Genomic DNA, 21,631 nt, shown 5'->3' on the forward strand with positions numbered 1-21,631 from the left:
ATTAAAATGAAAAACAATCATTTCACGATCTTAACACTTGAGATGTAAACGCTAAACAAATAACTACTATCCCATTGAACAAATAACATGCTACAGAAATGGATTTTAATTACGCATAATTAGGGCGTCTATACATGGCGAGTTTTTTTTACTACCTGTGTATATTAACCAGGGGGAGGCTTCTTTGCACAGGATGCAGGTTAAATTATGGATAGCACAACGGCGCCTATTTCTGCCGTGAAGCAGTAACATGTAAGCATTAGTGTGTTTCGGTCTGAAGGGCGCCGCAGCTAGTGAAATTACTGGGCAAATGAGACTTAACATCTTATGTCTCAAGGTGACGAGCGCAACTGTAGAGCCGCTCAGAATTTTTGGACATTTCAAAAATACTGAGCGGCACTGCATTGTAATGGGCAAGGCGTATCAATTACCATCAGCTGAACTTCCTGCTCGTCTTGTCCCTTGTCTTCATAAAAAATATTGAGCACTATAATATAATAAAACATTTTATGCACGACCAGATGCAATATATTTCCATCACCAATGCAATTTAAAAAAAAATATTTTTAATAAAAGTGACGAAATTCCGAAAATTTCCAGGAACTGCGATTATCATAATATTGATATCAGGAACAAATATATTATATTAACGAGTCATGACAAGTTTAATGCTTCTACAATAGGATCTAAAGAAGTGTATCATCGACAAAATAGATTCATGACCCATTTTGATAATTCTTTTAAAATAATACAAACAGTTAGGTCTATATTTGCAAGAAAAATATTGTATGACAATTGGTGGACTGTCAGAGTGTAATAAAATGAAAATAAAAAAAACTTAGGAAGTGTATGTTCAAGAGAATTTCGACCTACTTGTTTATTACGATAGTAGAAAAATGACATTAAGGTGGGTCTCGGTTCAATTGTGTTGTTACTACATAAAATTGACAAGCCAAAAGACATAAGAATAGTAAAAAGACCTTTTTTATATGTAAGAGGAGGGAGAAGTCAAGAGACTCACGTGTTGGGAAGTGATGAAGTAAGCACTCATGGACATGGAGTATGCTCTGTGCTAGAAATGTGATAAAAGTTACTAAAATAATTTAGGAATAGTATTTCAGGTGCTAAAACAGCTACTTTTCATGATTCGTTTAAGCTTTATTAGCATTATCATAATATGGGGTAACTCAACAGTAATAAATAGAGTCTTAATAGCGCAAAAAAAATTTTTGAGGGCTGCAGCGGGAAAAGGACCCCTTGAAGGCTGCAGACCCGTATTTAAAGAATATATCTTATTAACAATTGTTGAATTATACATATTTGAGTGGAACATCCCAAAAACAATAAGAGAGGTATCGTCAAATAGGAATTTCTCATCTAAATTGAAAATATACCTTAGTAGAAACTGCTTATATTCATAAGACGAATATTTTCAACTAAAAACTTGACTATATACTATATATTACTGCTACTAATCTTTTGTTAAATTGATATTATTGTTACTAATGATTTAGAAATGTATTTTATAAAATTTGCACGTCATAAATGTGCCTTATAATATGCCAAACATGTACCTATGTAATAAGGTACATGACCTTATAATATTTATGTAATATCAATTTAACATGTTTATACAAGTATAACTATATAACTATATATATAACTTTGCCAATGTCCGCTCTATACTCTTAAATCTCTGTGGTAGTCTATAATTGTCACGCGTCACTAAAACTGATCATATGCGCGTTTCCTTAGATCACCATTAGCGAGTCGTATCGACAAGGCCACGTCGCGTTGCTCTTCATTGCACAAACATTTTTTTCTCACAAGGTTAACCTATTTATGTTGAGAAAACAGGAGGAAAACTGATATAATGATAAATATTAGATGTATATTAAAAAGCCTATGTTATTACATGGTTATGGTTGTTGAAGCTTGAGTTGATAGCCCTTGTGTCCTGTTACTATAGCTCGCTGCTAAGATTGATTCTTTTCATAAATCATATTATATCATTTGCAGTGAGCTGACATATCTCAAGTGGTAAACGTAAAGGGCCACATTCACAGGGGATGTGTTTAACGGAGTTTCATGTGCTCTATTACAGAATCTACACGCTCTGCAATCTCTAAGGCTGTTGTGGTGTCTATTATTTAAAATTTTGGAAAAGTTTCTTCCGCAACTTGTCACTTTGAGATTATATTTTGATGTCACTGACGACTGCTTAGAAGCAGCAGATTTTTGGGGCTTTGTGTACAGATCAACATGTTGAGGCAGTAAGTTCATTGGCAAGGCTTGCGTGTGCCAAAAAAGTCAGTTTGTATAAAAAGATTATTTAGACTTAGAGTACAATGTTCTATTTTTGAGTACATTTGACAACCCTACCTATTTATAATAAAAACCGACAAAATTAAGAGATGTCAATGATATTTATACATACATTATCGCGGTCTTGTACATAACATTGCGTTGTTTACTCTTACATTGAAAACATCTCTCAGCTAAAACAAATAAGGCTTTATCATTGACTTGCCTTTCATAAGATTTACACACATCGCGTGTAATAAATACAGGCGGAACTGGCGATGGTACACTGGCGCAAGTTCACTTAACCAAATTGTACAAAAGCAATTTAAAATCATGAATAAGTGTAATTTTGGTAATGGTTTTGTTCCGTCGCATTGCTGTTTAAATTTATTTAATGCGCTGCACGACATATCAAGCAGAAGACCCACCTTTCGTTAAAAGATAAAAAATGATATATCTGTTACGCATCACAGAACAGCCCTAGATGTAGTGTTTTAGTGACAGAAATTACACAACACTTTTCTAACAGGGAGACAGCAGTATATGTGCCATCCTGTTTAGCGGCAGATATTGCTGTAAAGCATATATAGACATAGAATAAATAGAGTATAGAACAGCTGACAGCCAGTTTTGCGTGACATTATATTAGTCAATATGTTCGTGGCTTTATATTCAAAATACTAAAGAACCAAGCATGGCTGACAACTTACGACTTTTCAATACAAATCAGATATAGTAAGAATCACTGACCTCTACTATATACCACTGGACTGGCAGCCGTCAAAGTGCTTTTGTGCCTGTTTGATATTCGCCAATTTGGCGCTGTTGGCCATGTAGCGAGAGTCTGCGGTACTAAATACTACTCATGACAACCTAGTGGAAAACATAAAAGATGGGAAACTAATTACAAAAAAAATTGTATACTTTATTACGTTGATTTTTGTAGTATACATAACACGGAATACGAACGATATTAATTCAAAATGTAAAAATACTTTAGATTATTGTACGTTCCTTCGCAGCCACTTGTATTATACGTCAAAATGAGTTCTCTGGACGCTCCCGAGTGGCGCTTCATATAAGTACAAACAGTTTGCTGTCAAACATATGGAACAGCCTGTCCAGTTTGTCAATCAATGAGTTTTAATCATATAAATTAATACATCAATATACGTGTATTCGTATTAATATTTTGTGTACCTTGGATTTAGCTTAATTATGGAAGAGGAGGATAAACGAGGTCACCTGTCACCTGATCAGAAGTGATCACCTCCGCCTACTCTCTTGCAATCTACAGGAGTGTTGCAGGCTTAGCAGGTAGGTGAACGCGCTATTTTGAATCCTGAGAACATCACGCATAGAATTTTATTCCAAAGTTTGTATGTGGTAAAAAGTTCCTTGAAAACTGGATAACGGAGCAGCACGACACATCCAGATGTGAAACAGGATAATAAAGTTTCTGGCGTGTTGTACAAAGCTGGAATTAGCCAGAGGAACCAGGTCAAACAGCTCCTCGGAACACTCCCCCTGATAAATGCGGTTTAAGACACACAATCAAGCGACGTCTCTACGCAGCACCAAGTGATCCAGCCTTGCACAGAGCACTGGGTCCCCGACTATTCGGTCATCTCCGTCCTACACATTGCAAAATAGTTTGATGGAAATGGAATTAATGGCTATGTAATTATACAAATGATTTAAGTTTTCTTTAGTGTTAATTCCGCCAATATTTGTTTTTAAACAATTCGACACGTGTTTCGCCTTATCTCGCCGAAATCTGGCACGAGACTGAATCAAATGAGCCGGAGTCCGCTCTTTTATACCCTCGTCCCATGAAATGAAGCGCTGTGATTGGTCGGCTGTTGTGACGTATTATCCCCGGAAGAGATACGTAACAAAGGTGATGGGACTAAACTAAAGAAAATTTCCGCAAAGTAACGCCTACTTCAATAAATTGGCTATGTAATTGTTAACTTGTTTAAAAAAAATCTGTACCTTTTTTATATATTACGATTATCATCATTATTTGGAGAGGGTGGCTATTTATCTAGTCTTAATGAGTCCTAGTAACACCGCGTCCAGAATTGAACTATTATGTTCGCCACTTCTACTTATAGCTCGTCGCCAAGCCCTGCCGCATTTACGAACAGCAGTTTCTTGACACGAGTATTACAAACAGCACCTGGGATCATGGTGTGGTCACCATAGACGCTATCTAACAAAAAGTATATTCTGATAGGTAAAGATACTGCAGTAACAGATTTTGTATTCATAGCTAGGGTGATTCGTTGGCATCTTAATGCTGCCAGTATTCTTGGTACACTTCCATGTAATGATACTTTTAATTGAATGCAATCATTGTATTGTAAATAAGTATTATTCTTCTATTTGTACAAATATTCATATTATTGTTGGACTAGGACTAACATTAAGCCATTAAGCCAGTCAACAATTCGCGGTTTCATGATCCGTTGCACATTCATTTATAGGTTTCTAACAATGGCATATACAGTAACATTGTAAGATATCGCACTTAAGATAGACATAGAATACTTGTAATATAGAGATGAATAGATCTGTTTTATATATTACATAATAATCTATACTAATATATAAAGCTGCAGTGTTTGTTTGTTTGTTTGAACGCGCTAATCTCTGGTACTACTGGTCCGATTTGAATGATTCTTTCAGTGTTGGGTAGTCCATTTATCGAGGAAGGCTATAGGCTATGTTTTTTTTTTCAAAATTAGGGATCCGTAATAAAATTGCTATTTTGTAACACAAGGTGTTAAATCGAAAACCTATTTTTGCGTGCGCTGCAAAAACTATTGACAATAGAACAAAATGATGTACAGGCTATAATATAGGCAATATTTTATTACTTATAAAACTATCGCGTGAATTATACTTTATATGGCAAAACAACGTTTGCCGGGTCAGCTAGTATAATAATAAGTGTGAAGAGTTTTGAGCTACATCATATGTTAATTCCTAAGATCATTTATTTGACGACCGGTATAGCCGAATGGTTAGTGGCCCTGACTACTAAGCTAGAGGTCCCGGGTTTGAAACCCGGTAGTTGCAATCATTTATATGATGAATATTGATGTTTGTTTCCGAGTCATGGATGTTTATATGTATTTACGTATGTTTAAGTAAGTATATTGAATTAAATATATCGTTGTCTTGTACCCATAGTACAGGCTATGCCTAGTTTGGGGCAAGATAATTTGTGTAAAAGTGTGTCAAAAAAAAAATATATGTCTACATAGATTATAATAGCTGTGAAAACGTCGAAAAAAATACACTTTAGAACTAACCTCTATTTTGAGCAATTCACGCACACTTTGATTTGATTTGACTTACCAAAAGTGTCATACAAATCGCGACTGTAAGACGTAGCTTGTCACGCACACTAAACTAATATTCCTGGCATGTTTTTATCGGTTGTCTAACAGCATGAGGCTCTATCTAGACGTAATAATTATCTAAGGTAATTTAGATATACAATGATTATAGATGAAATCTGAACAAAAGAAAACCTATCCCGTGTTGAAAGATTGATTGAAGGTATAGTACTCGTATCTCCCATCAAATAATTGCTGAACAAAAGTGAGAAGCACATAAATCTAAATAAAAATGTGAATCTGGAAGTGACTTGGTTGCGTTAAGCATATCGTCTCACAGTTCACTTATAGACTACCAGCAATGAAGTAGTGATTTTGTATAAATCAGAACAGCGGACGTGAAACAACGCGTTAATATGGTTTATTTGAGTATATCTTAAACACTTACAGAACTTGAAACTATTCCAATAAAAATATTACTTTACGTCGGTATTTTTTTACTAAAGTGCTGTTTTTAAATTAAAAGAAATGGCGATCATCTTTCAAAAGGTATGGGAAGAATCCCAAACCCATATCAAAATTTATTCGTACATCCATCTTTTTACATACTATTTATGTACAAATCTCTCAATATCCGAAGCGTTGCAAGCGTTCATAGCAATGAAATCAATGTATATATATTGGCGACAGTCGTCCCCCAACGAAAAAGTACTTCCAGGATTTCTATTCTTCCTTAGACTTCTATAGAGAAATAAACATAATTTAATTCGTTTTCAATTGATAGAAAGATACTATATCTTATTTCTATGTAAATTTTTAAATAAAACTATTTCCTTCACCTTATCAATTTATTTAGTGACGTCGTATTATCGCGAAAAACTTCCGTGTAACAGGTTGTGCAGTGACATTATCTACGAGCAAAAAATAAAGAGGTAGGTAGGTATAAGTCAATCGAATGGTATGTATGAACGAATACATCGTATTGAGAAATTATGTCAATTTTGAAAAGCAAACTTGGTACATAGACACTTTTTGAACCACCACGTCAGATATCATTTTTTGAGGGGCGATGTATATGCTTTTACAACAAGATCCCAGAAAAGTATTAGGTTTTTCAAAAGAATTGTTAAAAAACGTTTGTGTGGTAAAGGTTACTGTAACATAAATGACTTTCTTAATGATACTACAGATTGGGAATGGAGCGACCGCCCTCAGGCCATTAAATAATAAGTTTAATTGTACAATACTACTTTGTAAACATTAGTTTAATTGTACAAGAAAAAAAAGCCCGCTGAGTTTGTTGCGCCCATTTTTCTCAGGTTTAAGGCATTCGTTTTGGAATGGGTGGTAGTTATTGACTTTCAATAAGAGATGTCACATCCTATTTTGAATAAAAATATTAGAATTTGAATCAATTTGTGTAGGTGTGCCTAGTTTGTAATTAATCTCAATTAAATTAACAGTGAAATATTGAGGATAATCTCTATCTAAGAGGTAAAGGTATTGTTTGTTCACAGAACAGTCGTCCGAGAACTTTCTTCTACGCTCAACCTTTACAACCAAATTATAATTCATAACATTTAGCGTTTTATCGTTTATGTGTTCTTGCAAAATCGATATAAACAATTCCAACTAAAAGTGAATAAAGTATAAACTGAAGAAGGCACTCGCAACTGACGAAATATGAGAGCTTGTACTCTATGCACCTGCAAGTTCATGATTCACCTTTGACCCCTACGACGTCTTGCGAATACTCTTTAACCTTAAATCATTTATACGTCTAGATCTTAGATAAAGGATGGGTCTCTGCTGCGCTCCAACTAGATACCGCAGGCATAGAAGTAAAGTGCGGCAACTAATACTACGCCCATGTGGGCGTGCTCGAGCACGTCTCAAACAATGTGTGACGTTGACGTGCCACATGTTCTGTTAAATTTTGCTAATAATTGAAACTAAAATACCGCGAGACCGCAGGCAAACACTGGCTTCACCCGCACGGGGGTTCCTATGAATGAAATCAAATAAATATTACCTTAACTAAAAAATACTAACAAAAATTACTTTATTTCATTATAATTACTAATCCACTAAACAAAATGTTACTTAGTTCATAGGAGCAGATAAAAAGGCTTTTTATTTATTTTATTTTATAAAATACCGGGTTGGGTAGTAAAGCATTAAAAATAATACTACAAGAAATAAGAAAGACACTGGGATCACATACAGTAAGTATTTTGTATCGTATAAATTTCAATGTAATAATAATTAAAATAACACGAAGCGTATGTAACAAAATTTGAAAGATGCTATGAAAACGACGAGAAACGTAGAGTTAATCTCTATTTTGAGCAACGCAGTGAGTGTAGGACTCACACAGTGTCATACGGATTGCGAGTGTCACGCACACTAAAGTATGAAACCTGACCTGTTTTCATCGGTTGTCTAACAACAAGAGACTCTATCTAGACGTATAAATTATCTAAGCGTTTAACATTATCAACGAACAATATTCAGTATAGGCACAGTAGACATATTTCTACTGTGGTACAGGTGCAGTCTGTATCATAGACTTATAATATAATAACGTATAGACAACCTGGCAGCCCGACGATGCGTATAATGCGTGATGTATGTTTGTCAATGTGTGCTAGTGGTTTATTTATCAAAATACTAAAGAGCTAATGGCTGACTGTTTACAACTAGTTAATCAATATCTGTTACACTAACAATAGATATACTATCCGTTTTATCTTCCTGTATCTCCATTTAAATTCTTTCTCCTTTCTTGCATGCTTTGTCTGTCTATACTCATGTATATTGTTTTTTTTTTATGAAAATAAGGGACGAGACGAGCAGGACGTTCAGCTGTTGGTAATTGATACGCCCTGCCCATTACAATGTAGTGCCCCTCAGTATTATTGAGAAACCCAAAAATTCTGAGCGGCACTACAACTGCGCTCTTCACCTTTAGACATAAGTTGTTAAGTCTCATTTTGCCGAGTAATCACACTAGCTACGGCGCCCTTCAGACCGAAACACAGTAATGCTTACACATTACTGCTTCTCGGTAGAAATAGGCGCTGTTGTGGTACCCATAATCTGGCCGTCATCCTGTGCAATGGAGCCTCCCACTGTAAGTCTATGGTCTGTATGATCCATCAATTATTATATTTTCATTCAGAATAATGTTGGTTCTTTCACTGAACCTCGCATTACGATACCTGAACTTACAAATGCGATGTTTCATTACGCAAAATGTCGACTAGATGTGAAAGACAAAAATACCCGTTACGTGATGGTGATAAACACCACCCATAATCCCAGAGGATCCACAAAATTAAGTATTTTTTTACGACCAAGTATTGGTATGCAAGTTTTTTCACATTAGCTTAACATTTTCTAAAGACATAGGTACATAGAAATAACAGGACATTTAAGAAGTATGCGTTTCTTTAAATATAAATTATGAAGAATAAAACAAGAGTAAATGAGCCTGTACATGAAGTTCGTACAGTATCACTAGAACACAATCTATGTTTATTATAAACATTACAAATTATTTCCAAATGCTTAGCATCAAACTTTTTATTCTTTAAGTGTCGGTTAAAATAGGGCTATCAACCAGTTTATGGCAAAAAAAAACATTATTTTGTGAAAATAACTATAGAAAACACTGTTATTTTAGTTATTTTTAAACAAACTGTCTATTTTCTTCTTTTTAATGGTAAAAATATCATAAATTTTATGTACATCTTATATATATCAAACTCCTCCTAAACGGCTAAACCAATTTGTTTGAAAATTTATGTGTACATCGGAAAGGTTTAAGAATCGGCTAACATCTATTTTTCATACCCCTAAAGGATTTAGCATTAAAAATTACATACAACTTCAAATTTTCACCCGTTTACGATCAACACCTATTTTTGTATATCCACAGATACGCAATAGAGTTGCAAGGTGGCAATCGAATATAATTATTATTATAGTAAGATAAATTTTATGTACGATATATTTGATAGGTCTGAGAATCGGTCGTCATCTATTATTACTTTATATGGCATGGTCGTTTTTTTTATTATGGCAATACAATGTTTGCTGGGTCAGCATTACTACAAAACTCGATTTCTTCTTCTATCATGTAGGTATATTGGCATATTTTAATCTTAGTGATCCTGGTTAGAAAATATTGTATTGTCATCGCTCCTTAAACCGTGTGCGAATTTTCTTTTAAATCAGACATCTTGTAATGAAGGTCAATCTCCTTCAAGGATATATACATACAGTACATACATATGAAGCTAATATAAAGCATATAAAAAATCAATTAGCACGATTTTGAACTTACCACTTTCAAGAGGAACGACATCTGTTGTCAGCTCCAGGACAACTGACACGTCATACGTGTCGACCTCCAGCTTTTCTCAAAATTTAATTTCACACACGTGTATTTAAATTATACACATTAAATATCACAAACTGTTTCAAGGCACTAATTTCATGTTCACCAACAAATCACTGCGTAAAATGATCAATTACTTTAAAACACTATTGTTCGATTTCGTTCAAAGTTAGGTTTAATACTTACTCGCGGAAACGGTTTCGTTTTAGATCTTTTTATTAAAAACGAAACGTCTAATCAAGCGCGTGCTATTCGCTCTGTAAAGCCTTTTGAACTGATAAAACAGTTCTTAAAGTAACTGAATAACACAGATTACCTTAACTTAGTAAACGCCGAACTTGACCTTAGAATTGTCAATTACTTATCGGAATTACCACTAGGAACTCTATTTAATATCTAGGCGTTTTAGCAAATTGTTATAATTACGTAATTACTTTGTATTTAACCTGGTGTTGCTTTGAAATTATCGCAATTACAACAGATTTAACAAACCTTAGCACGTGATTGAAGAAGATAAAATGTGATCTGTCATAAAAATACGCAAATGAGAACTGTTGTAACGTAATAAACTATTTAATTAATACTTCTCCCATTATGTTATAATTAAGGGAATAATGTACATAGTACGACTTGTGGTATGACTTTATCCATACTAAAGTTTTCTTTAATTTTAGTGTAATATAATTGTATAATATTTTCAAGCGACAGTTTCAATACTATACGCTTTCATATAATTCATCTAATCATTATCTCTATTACCTATATGTGTGTTATAATTAATTATAAACGCAATTAAGTCATATAAAAACTATGTACATGTGAATAATTAAGAAGCTCTTAACAATAATTTATTGCATGAAAATGGAACGCAACGTTTTATTAAAAATAAAAAGTTATTTCGTTTCGTCATTACCGAAGTTATATAAATTATTTATGGAGATCATGTTATTATTCACAAAAAGAATGCAGAAAACTAATGTTTTATTAAAATAAAAAGTTAATTTATTGCTATTAAAACTTACTTACAACATTTCTTTTAAAATGTTTAATAGTTGGGTTGTGAATAATCTGTTAGTATGTGGGTTCTTTTAATTACTCTGCAGATAAAAAATTCAAAGAATTTACGAAAAGAACTTAAAAAATTTTCACAGAATTATTTACTGCTTTTATGTTATATAGATATCATATGTGAAAAAACTTAATTTGTGTAACTTCTGAATACTGCTTGTGTGTATTAATCAACTGTAACTAATTATTGGTTTGTAGAATATACAAGCTAGCCTGACGTCAAATAATATATAGCCACACATTCCTTGACATTGTCATGACAGTATAATTGTGATGTTTCCGCTAATCTGTGCTCATTTTGAATGCGCGATGTTGGCCACTACACCGATCACCATAACAATAATATCAGAACAATAACTGCAGATAACGAGTTTTCCGCATAAATATAAATGAATATTCATGCGGTGTAACAAGTAAGAGGCACTGCCACACGGAAAAATATCAAAACTCACTCAAAAAAGCGCGCCGTTAAACAAATTGTTGATGGATTAGTGGTTCATAAAAGGAAAACACTTCTGTCGATTGTATTTCATTCTTTGATTGCAAAAAGTAAGACGCGATAAGCCGGTCGTGTCGACTGACAGTTACCTGTGGTAACGCGTGTACCGAGCTCGACGCTTGCGGGCCGAATGCCTTCCGTCTCCTGTGTTTACGGCCGTAATTACATTTTCGATCGAGTTTACAGGTCGGAGGCTTCGAGGCGGAAAATCTGGCCGCTGTCCAGTCAGAGTACGTCACCGGCGATGACAGACAGCTGTTGAGGATGACTGCCATTGTTTAATACAATACACAGTGAACGCGTTATGAATTTCAATTCGTTATATTTTTGTTATTAGTCTTAGAATTTTGTAAAAAACTAATTAACTGACAACACAAGAAAATCATCGCTGTTCAGTTTGCATTTTAATTAGTTAATTTGAATATAATTTTGCGAGTTCTTTAATGAAAGTTTAAACATTCTGTGTATTTGTTAGAGGTTTTAGAAAACGATACATATTGTAATTATTAATGGAATTGATCGGTACACATTTTGTGAACGAAAATTACTGAGATTTCTGTAAACATATTTAATAGAAGCTGTATTCAAAGCTTGAAATAGATACAATAAAAAAGATGTTTGTTTTTGTTTTACGTCACATATATTTTGATTATACTAAGAAGAATATCGTGATTGTATAGTTAGACTGAATAATAGTACAATAAAGATGATAAAATTGTTTGCTAAACCATTTAGAGTGGTTTAAGATATTATATACACCAACATGAGTTAATAAACTGGCGCTATAAACTGCGGTGTGAAGAAGATATTGTCTTTATTTATCTGAATAACATATCATATTTTGTGTATGTGTGGGTGTCATCTACACAAGTATAACTCATAATTGTCACAAAAAATCGCGTAAGAAGCTGTGGGCGTTCTACCTCGTCCTTCACAGTTGGCGCACGTTTTTATGCAAAATTTTCTGAATGAAGTGCATGTTATACGTTTTAAAACATATTGCTGGGTTCTATTTATAATCATCTAGAGGTCGCTCTTATACCGTTATAACTAATAGGATATAATATATAAGGCCAACCAATTTTTTTAAATTAATAAATAGCACACTCCTTCTCGTATGCAAAACAATACATATCATAATGTTATTCGCTTAGAAACTTTTAACGTCTAGATAGGATGTCACATGTGTGAAAAAATCTAAAAAAAATAGCGGTTAACTGCAAACCTCTCTGTTCAGTAACACACGCACACTAAAACAAAGTTACATACATATCGCGAGTGTAAGGCGTAGCTTGTCACCCACACTAAAGTAATAAACCTGGCCTCTTACCACGCGTAACCTAGCAGCAAGAGGCTCTATCTAGAATAAATAATCTAAAGTTATTCGGTTTAGCTTTCCGCAATTTTCTTTATATAAACTTTATTCTCTGATATTAATTAAACCCAAAAAAAATTGAAATTAACCCACAATTAAGCAACTATGACATAACTAATATGCACTCTCTAAGGTTGTTGTTTAGTTTTTTCATTAGTTTAATTATAATAAAATCAAATTCCTAATGATAAGAAAACAAAAGTTATTAAATTGTCTCGTCCAAATATAAAAAGAGATGACTCAATTCCTAGGTATAAGGTTGTACTCAAAACTGCAATGAGGCCAGCAAATAGAAAAATAGCAGGAAAATTAAGTTCAGCGGCATATGCGGTTAGCGAACTCGGCAGAGTTTAATACCATCTTTATTTTACAAATGAGGGCTGTAAGAGCTTTAAACAAACGCGGATCCCGCACATCCCTGAGAGAAAAATTGAAAGAAATTGGAATTCTGACTGTTACATCACATTATATATGAAAACCTGTTATATATGTTCACAAAAATATTGACACCTTCTGTAAGGGTAGCCACGCACACAATATAAACACGAGACAAAAACATAATCTTGTGGCTCCACAGAATGAATCATTCTTATATGGTATTCTTGTATGGTATACGTTTTACTAATAAACTCCCATATTATTTTAGCGAAGTGTCAATCAATAAGTTTAAAACAATATAAAAGCCAATTCAGGCCGGAGGGGCAGAAAAATCCTCGATTGGCGACCACGTACCGGAAGACGTAGTGTTGGTACGCCCCCAACAAGATGGACCGACGATCTGGTCAAGATCGCCGGAATATGTTGAATGAGGGCAGCGCAGGACCGATCGTCAGAGAGAGTGGAGATCTTTGGGGGAAGCCTTTGTCCAGCAGTGGAAGTCTTCCGGCTGATGATGATGATGAGAAAAGCCAAATTGTGTAGTGGGGCTCATTATAAAATTTCCAATTGCATTGATGATTTAAAAGCCTGGGATTAAGTCAAAATAGTATATAAGAAAAAAAAAAAAGGATTTTTGTTTTTTTTTTTCACTATGCGAAACACTTATTAGCACTATGGACTGTTTAGCACTAACACAACTTCATAGAACCTAAAAGATGATAGGGATGAAATCCGTGTTAAATTTATTATTCCAAATTATTTTTATGTGTTTCAGTTGCACACATATTCTCACCACTGTTGCACAAAACCGAACCATTTTGATTTGTTGTTTATTAGTTTTATTCGCGTCATGGTAGCACTTTGAGCCCTGACTTGCAAATCCTTCTCAATTCAAAGCGAGAGATGATTCATAACAAAACGTTAACTTCATTTGCTTTTTGCTCTACTATTATTTATAACTTCACATTGAAAAGCATTACTTGAAGTACCAATGAAAACAATATCAGATTGAGGTCCAACTGTTAAATACTCTATTCAAATACTAAAATATATACTTCTATTGAATTTATTTCGTTTAAAAAAATTAGAGATTTTTTTTAAAGTGACGAGACGAGCAAGCTTTCCAGCATATGGTAAGTTATAAAGCCTCTCCATTACAATACCTTATTACGTATGTCTTTCTAAAACGCCGACAACGCTCCGGTCATTCCTCTAGTGTTGCAAGAGAAAGTAGTCGGCGGTGATCACTTAACTTCAGGTGACCCGAACATTCTTTTTTGCTCCTCTTCTATAAAAAATGTAATTCCACTGATTTAAGAAAAAATTCTGAGTGGTATAGCAATTTCACACGTTTCTTTGGGACATATTAATATGTTGAGTCCTTGGCGCCTTTCAAACCTAAACTAAATAATATTTGATTTCACCTAAATATTAGATGTTTACCAGAATTGTAAGAAATAAATTCCAACATGGGAATAAACCATCTAGACAAGAGTGCATTGGCCGGGTGGAATATGATTTTGCCTATCAAGAGTTGCGATTTCAATCTCTGCTGGTAACATCTGGGTGTTATTTGAGTATATTCCAGATATATATTATATATTCCAGGAATATTTAGGCCATAGCTTACAAATATGCTTAACGTAAATTGCACGTTAAGGCCTTAGTGTGTGGCTCTAGAAGGTAAATAAGAACTTGAACAACGGCTACTAATCGTGATGTTATATATGGGTGATATCACATACTATCAAGATGACCCCATGCTGATGACTTGATTACTATCATAAAAAAACTCGATACGTAGATCAAAACAATAAACTAAAGTGGAAGACTTACACTAAACTAAAGACTTACAATAAATCAGCGCATTGACGTCTTGGCAGCCCGACCATCCTCCTCCTCTTCGCGTCGTATTCCTCATTACTGAGGGTCGTGATTTCTCTGAGGATTCAACTTTTTAACAACAGTTCGCCACCTGAGTCTGTCTTTGGCCACGTGCAGTGCGTCACTAAGTCCGGTATCCAGATATGTGCGCATTTGGCCGAGACCATCAGACCATCTTTAGGGATGCGGCCTCTGGGGCGGTTGTGGCCATCTTTTCTGGCGATATGTCCAAAAAAACTCTAAGATTCTCCCCAATAATGCATGACGTATATTTGTCAATATGTGCGTTAAGTATTGTATTAATATTCAAAAGACTAAACAGCTAATGCTTTGCGTGGCTGACTGTTGACGACTTGTCAAACCAGAGATTCGCTTCCCTTTGCTATCTTCCTGTATTTCCGTCAGAAATATCCTTCTCTCTCGCACGCTTCGTCTATACGCTATTATATTGTAAGTATACCAGAAATTACAATACTACTTTATATAAATATTATGTATTTTACTGACAGAAATGCAAAACCTTAATTGCATAAATAAAGTACCATTTAATTTATCATCCGACTTTAAAAAAATAGGAGAGGTTCTCATTTCTTCTGTTTAATTTTTGTAAGCTTAATGCTTGCTAACTCATATCTCCTCCGTTTAATAATTTTATATTTTTTTGCTTTTTCACTTTACGGATATAAAGAATTAATCCCACTGGATTGGATATTATAATGGAGTTTATTAGTAATGAGGAAAGTTCTCAAATTTTATAGGTATATTTCATTGTTTTTGTTTTCTTAATAACTAAACAAAAATTAGTACAGTAGTAAATTAAACAAACACTTGTAAACATACATGAAGTTCCATTTGGTTACGTGGAAATGGATTGTGAATTCTACACGTCCGCATTTATTTATATTGTTACTTTTTAAGTTGCTGTCATCTCAGTAAACTTTCACAGAATATAAATATTGAGAAAATTTAATTATTCTAAAGAATTGAAAACTTCGCTTAAAATGGTGGAAATAATGTTATGCCGTGGCAGAAATACTATTTTCTCTTCTCGATGGAGGTAATGTTCGTGAAAAGTAGATGTACAATTTTAAAGTGCAAATTTGTTAGGCATAAGATTTTTGTGAACACCATTGTTAGTAAACGGAGTTACTTCGAACCTAACCTTTTTCTTTCCAGACTAAGCGAAAGTAGATTAACTGCATAATTTTTTAGGGCAAAACGTAAGGGACTGTCCATCTAGCGAAGAAGCCAATGGAAGTAAGAAATATGTAAGATGCTCCATTATATCTCCACATCCGTTTCTGAGACTAGGGTTATTGTACGTATAATTTTTTTAATTTTTTTGTGTACTGTGATATAAATAATGAAACAACGTGTCATCAGTCAAAACTGTTAATGGTTATCACTTAAAGGGTCCTTGAATCTACTGACGCATTCATTGGAATTTTTTTTATTATCACACTGGTAATAAAGCAAGGTAATTTAGTGACGTCTGTGATATTCTGTTCATCGTCTTCGATAACGCGATCTACGTAGTGTCATTATGAGAACCGTCATTAAAATATAAAAGTTATTAAACATTTTTATATGTAGTTGAAAAGAGAGGATTTTATTTTTTAACCATAAGATAGGAACTAACGTAAGAAGTAATAGTAGTCATAACGGCAAACTAGGCATAGTTTGTACTGTGTAACTTAATGTACTTAACTAGCTAACCAAACAATAATGATAATAGCTGACCAAAAAAAAAAAATATGTAACTTCGGGAATAATGTAGTCTAAAGCCATCGGGAATGAATGATTTTATAATATGCAGTAATAAAATGATAAGGATTAATATCTTATATTTTGTCTAAACAGTGTTTTCATTACCTCTTTATAATTTACAATTTTTTAAGTATTTAAATAGGAATAGTATGTTATCCTTAACAAATAGAGATGTGCAATCGTGGACTTTTCCGTAGAACAATATATTATATACAATTCTACTATACATCATTTTGCTATATCTAAAAGGGCAGCGTTTTCGTTGAAAGCTCCAAGCTTTCGTTCCCAGTGGCTTTTTTTTTTCGACAACTCCAACAAATATCGTTAATGTATACAAAATGTTATACTAAAACCTTCCTCGAGAACCACGCTATCCATTGGTGAAACCAGCATGGAAATCAGTGCAGTAGTTTTTGAATTTATCGGGAATAGACAGACAGATGCGGAGGAGGAATTTGTTTTATAACATGTAGTGATACATTGTTACTTGAAAATACACAAAAGCACATGTATGATCATAAGCTAACAAAGTGAAAAGGACCTGCGATCCGGAAAATCGCCTGCGATCTGGCGATGGAAGAGAGAGAAGGCAGCGGTGATTACTTAACACCAGCGACCCGTACATTTGTTGCTCATTTTATTGCACTGAGGAACTATGCTAAAATGGTCCAGAATTAAATCAATATTTAGAAGATAGATCTTATACCTACAACTGAAAATATAACCGGAATACAACAAGCCTGTATCGTGAAAACCTGGAAATGGTATACTAATTAACAGTGCAACTTATTTTTACTTTATAAAATATTATAATGTCACGACCATACTAATTTTGGTATACTGTCCGTTTGCGATTTCAATTCGTATGTCGAGACGACGTATACGTGAATTTTTGTTTATGGCATAGCTCTAATATGATACGTAGTAAGCTAAGTATGAAGACACGATTTTCTTAAAACTTGTTGACTGAGGCTTTTACGAGTACTTTGACTTAGCTTTTGTTATTGTACAGAATTTGTTATGTAGAAATTGAAACCAGTGGGAGGCTCTAGCACAGGATACCGGCTAGATTATGGGTACCACAACGGCGCGTATTTCTGCCGTGAAGCAGTAATTTGTAAGCATTACTGTGTTTCGGTCTGAAGGGCGCCATAGCTAGTGAAATTACAGGGCAAATGAGATTTAACATCGTCTCAAGGTGACGAACGTAGTTGTAAAGCCGCTCAGAATTTTTGGGGTTTTTAAATAATCTGCAGCGGCCCTGCAGTGTAATGGGCTGGGCGTATCAATTACCAGTTAATCGTCCTGCTGGTCTCGTCCCGTATAGGCATAAAAAAATATCATAATGCGCGTGTAATATGAAATCTCGATGAGCTTTGGTTGTTTAATTAATATTTCTACAAATACTTTTTATATTATTTGAGAGGATTATCATTATATGTTATACATTAAGTACTTTAAATAATAATACTAAAATATCAGCTTAAAATTGTAATAGGGCATGATAAATCTAAACAATTAGTAGGGTATTTTCTAAACAATTAGTTATGTTTTTAAAGTGATAAGCAATCCGGTAGGCTCAGTTGGAAAGAGCGCTCGCACGGAACGCGAGAGGCCATGGGTTTGAGTCAGTAATATAAAATTTGGTTTATTTGTGTACAATGGAATAAGAACTTCTTCTTTAATCTTATTTATATTTTTATGTACTGGTGACTAAATGAAACTGGTAATATCATCTTAATCAGCATCATCATCAGATCATCGGAACACGTCCACTGCTGGCCAAAGGCCTCCCCCAAAGATCACCATAACGATCGGTCCTACGTTGCCCTCATCCAACCTATTCCTATGATCTTGACCAGATCATCGCCCCATCTTGTGAGGGGACTACCAACACTGCGTCTACTTCCAGAACGTCAACTAGACTAGACTTAGCTATACTTTACTGCCCTAATGGTCAGCCGTCCTTCAAGCTATGTACCACTTCAGTCTCGTTATCATACGATCTACGTCGGCGACTTTGGTTCTTCTATAACCTAACTAACCCTAACTTAATATAACAATATATTACTACGACCGGTTAGCCCAACCTGTTATCCTGACCTCCAGACTGGCGATAGCGGGTTCAATCAACAGCAGATGTAAACATTTGTAAGACAAATATGAGTATAGGTTTCAGAGTCTTCAGTTACATATAGATAATTGCCAATCTTTGATAAGACGAGAAATTTATAGAGCGTTCTCAGACCTTGCTCAGACTTTACTAAAATATAAACTATATAACAATATAAACTATAATATAAAAAAATGAAATGTTTCAATTATGCTGAGCTTAAGCTAAGACAGACCAATGCTAAAGTTAAGTTTTGCGTAAGTAAAGACTGAGCAAAGTCATTTGTCAGATTAGTACTTTTTCCCCCATGCACATTAAATTCCATCACAGTAATGACGGCTTAACCTCTCCCCTACAGGTAATGTTACAATTATATAATAGAATTTTTAATATAGATAAAAACATTGACATCTTTTTTTATTTTCTTAACTAAAAAAAACAGATTTATATTGGTCTCCAAAAATTGAAGATCTTAGATTTTTAAATATCACATGTATTTAATAAGAAAGGTTGCGCCTACCTATAATTTAAGTACATTAAAACTATTTTATTATAATTGTTTAATTATCAGCACATAACCTAATAAATTGTATTAAATTGAAATTGAAGCCTTTTTGAATAAATAAATAAATATATCACAGTATGTAATTTCATCTACCACAAAGAGTATTTTTTCTCCCCTCCATCTAACTGTACCATCCTGCAATTGCTTCCCCACTTTTAATTGAGCCTCCTTGTTTATTGCTTTCTCCTTTTTAGACTTCATTTTTACCTGTAACAAAAATATGGAAATTTGTTAGTTATTACTAAAAAAATACATACATTATAATAAAAACATTTATATTTAATTTTTTTATATAAAATCTAGCAGCGCTCTTGTAAATCGTGATCCCGTTGACATTTCAAGGAGTCGAAATGAGTATTTTTTTATGGAAAAGGAGGAGAAACGAGCGTACGGGTCACCTGTTGTTAAGTGATCACCGACGCCCACATTCTTTTGCAACACCAGAAAAATCACAGGAGCGTTTCCAGCCTATAAGAAAGGTGTACGCGCTTTTTTTGAAGGTGCCCATGTCGTATTGTCATTAAGATAGATAGATAAGCTCATTCCGCAGCTTTGTAATACGTGGAAGAAAGCTCCTTGAAAACCGGACTGTGGAGGAGTATATATACGGGTCACCTGATGGTATGTGATCACCGCGGCCCATACTCAACATTACTACTCTACACCAGTGGGAGGTTCCTGTATACACGATGCCGGCTAGATTTTGGGTACCACAACGGCGCCTTTTTCTGCCGTGAAGCAGTAATGGCGCCGTAGCTTGTGAAATTAATTTTGAGCGCAACTGTAGTGACACTTAGAATTTTTGGGTTTTTCAAGAATCCTTAAAGGCACTGCATTGTAATGGACAGAGCGTATCAATTACCATCAGCTGAACGTCCTGCTCATCTCGTCCCTTATTTTCACAAAAAAAATACTCTCGTCTAACTCCAGAGGAATGAAATTAGAGTTGCCGACCTATATATAGCCAAGCGTATAATAAACTGAATTCGCAAACTGAAAACACATTCTTATGTCGGCATCGAACCGAGGTCTCCGTGGTGAGAGTCAAAGGATGTCTAAGGTTTGATACCAATACGCATTTCCTCGTACCACATAAATATATAATTATAAATTAAACTGAGCGTTTCATTTAAATTTAAATCAGATACACAAATCTCAGTTAAATTACTGTCGGGCTTGAATCGTATAATCATGTTATAAAACAAGTTATTTTTATTTGACCAATTAACATAAACATAGGAACCACAAAATAACATTATAATCACGTTTTTATCTTCTTTGATTATTAAATTTAAAATTATTTTCTGGTGATGACAATAATACCTACTTATATCTATCAAAATTGTCATATAAATATTATACTAATTACCGACTTTTAATCAGGAATGGCTCTTGCAAATTTCATTTTCAACGATTATTTTTTTCCAAAGCAATTAATTATTATTTATTAGCATAATTAACTGTTTTTTCGTTGTTTTTTTAGTAAATGTAGTTTTTAGTAAAGATTCGTTAAAAAATTATATTCATACTGTTCTATGGTAGTTTTACTAAGCAGGTTTTAATTAATTTTTTCTATTCTTTGGAACTGTCCGCCAGAATTTAAATTTTTTTTATAAATACATATGAAAGGGTAATGGATGTCTATCATTGCGCCAGAAGTAGAGTTAGTTTAAAACATTGATATTTATCAAGAAGAATTTTCTTTGGCTAACACCTGAGCTTTCAATTTATCCATCTATTCAGTTTTACAAGCATATTAAGACATTTTCGATAAATATTTTGATAATATTAATAGCATTAACAAACATAAAACTTGCCTATTACTCCGTTAAGTCGAGTAAGTCTTTTGTTTTGAAATAGTACAAAATACATAATATGTTGTGAATATTTATTAAAATTATTAAGCTTTTGTAAAGTAGAAGGTTACTA

General features: G+C 34.0%; 1 protein-coding gene across 3 annotated transcripts in view; it reads right to left on the reverse strand.

Annotated features, from left to right (window-relative positions):
* LOC126967243 (uncharacterized) overlaps positions 1-21,631 on the reverse strand; it is a 255,670-nt gene that overhangs the window by 140,296 nt on the left and 93,743 nt on the right. Inside the window, exons 1-2 of one of the 3 annotated variants that reach the window (XM_050811736.1) lie at positions 11,574-11,750; positions 10,000-10,327 (exon numbers count right to left, since the gene is read on the reverse strand). The exons of 1 other annotated variant lie outside the window; for it this stretch is intronic. The gene's annotated coding sequence lies outside the window, so the exon portion shown is untranslated. Of the gene's footprint in view, positions 1-9,999; positions 10,602-11,573; positions 11,751-21,631 lie in introns of those variants that run through there. One more of the 3 variants, XM_050811734.1, reaches the window with a different exon arrangement.

This window comes from Leptidea sinapis, chromosome 12, assembly GCF_905404315.1.
Source record: "Leptidea sinapis chromosome 12, ilLepSina1.1, whole genome shotgun sequence".
NCBI lineage: Eukaryota > Metazoa > Arthropoda > Insecta > Lepidoptera > Pieridae > Leptidea > Leptidea sinapis.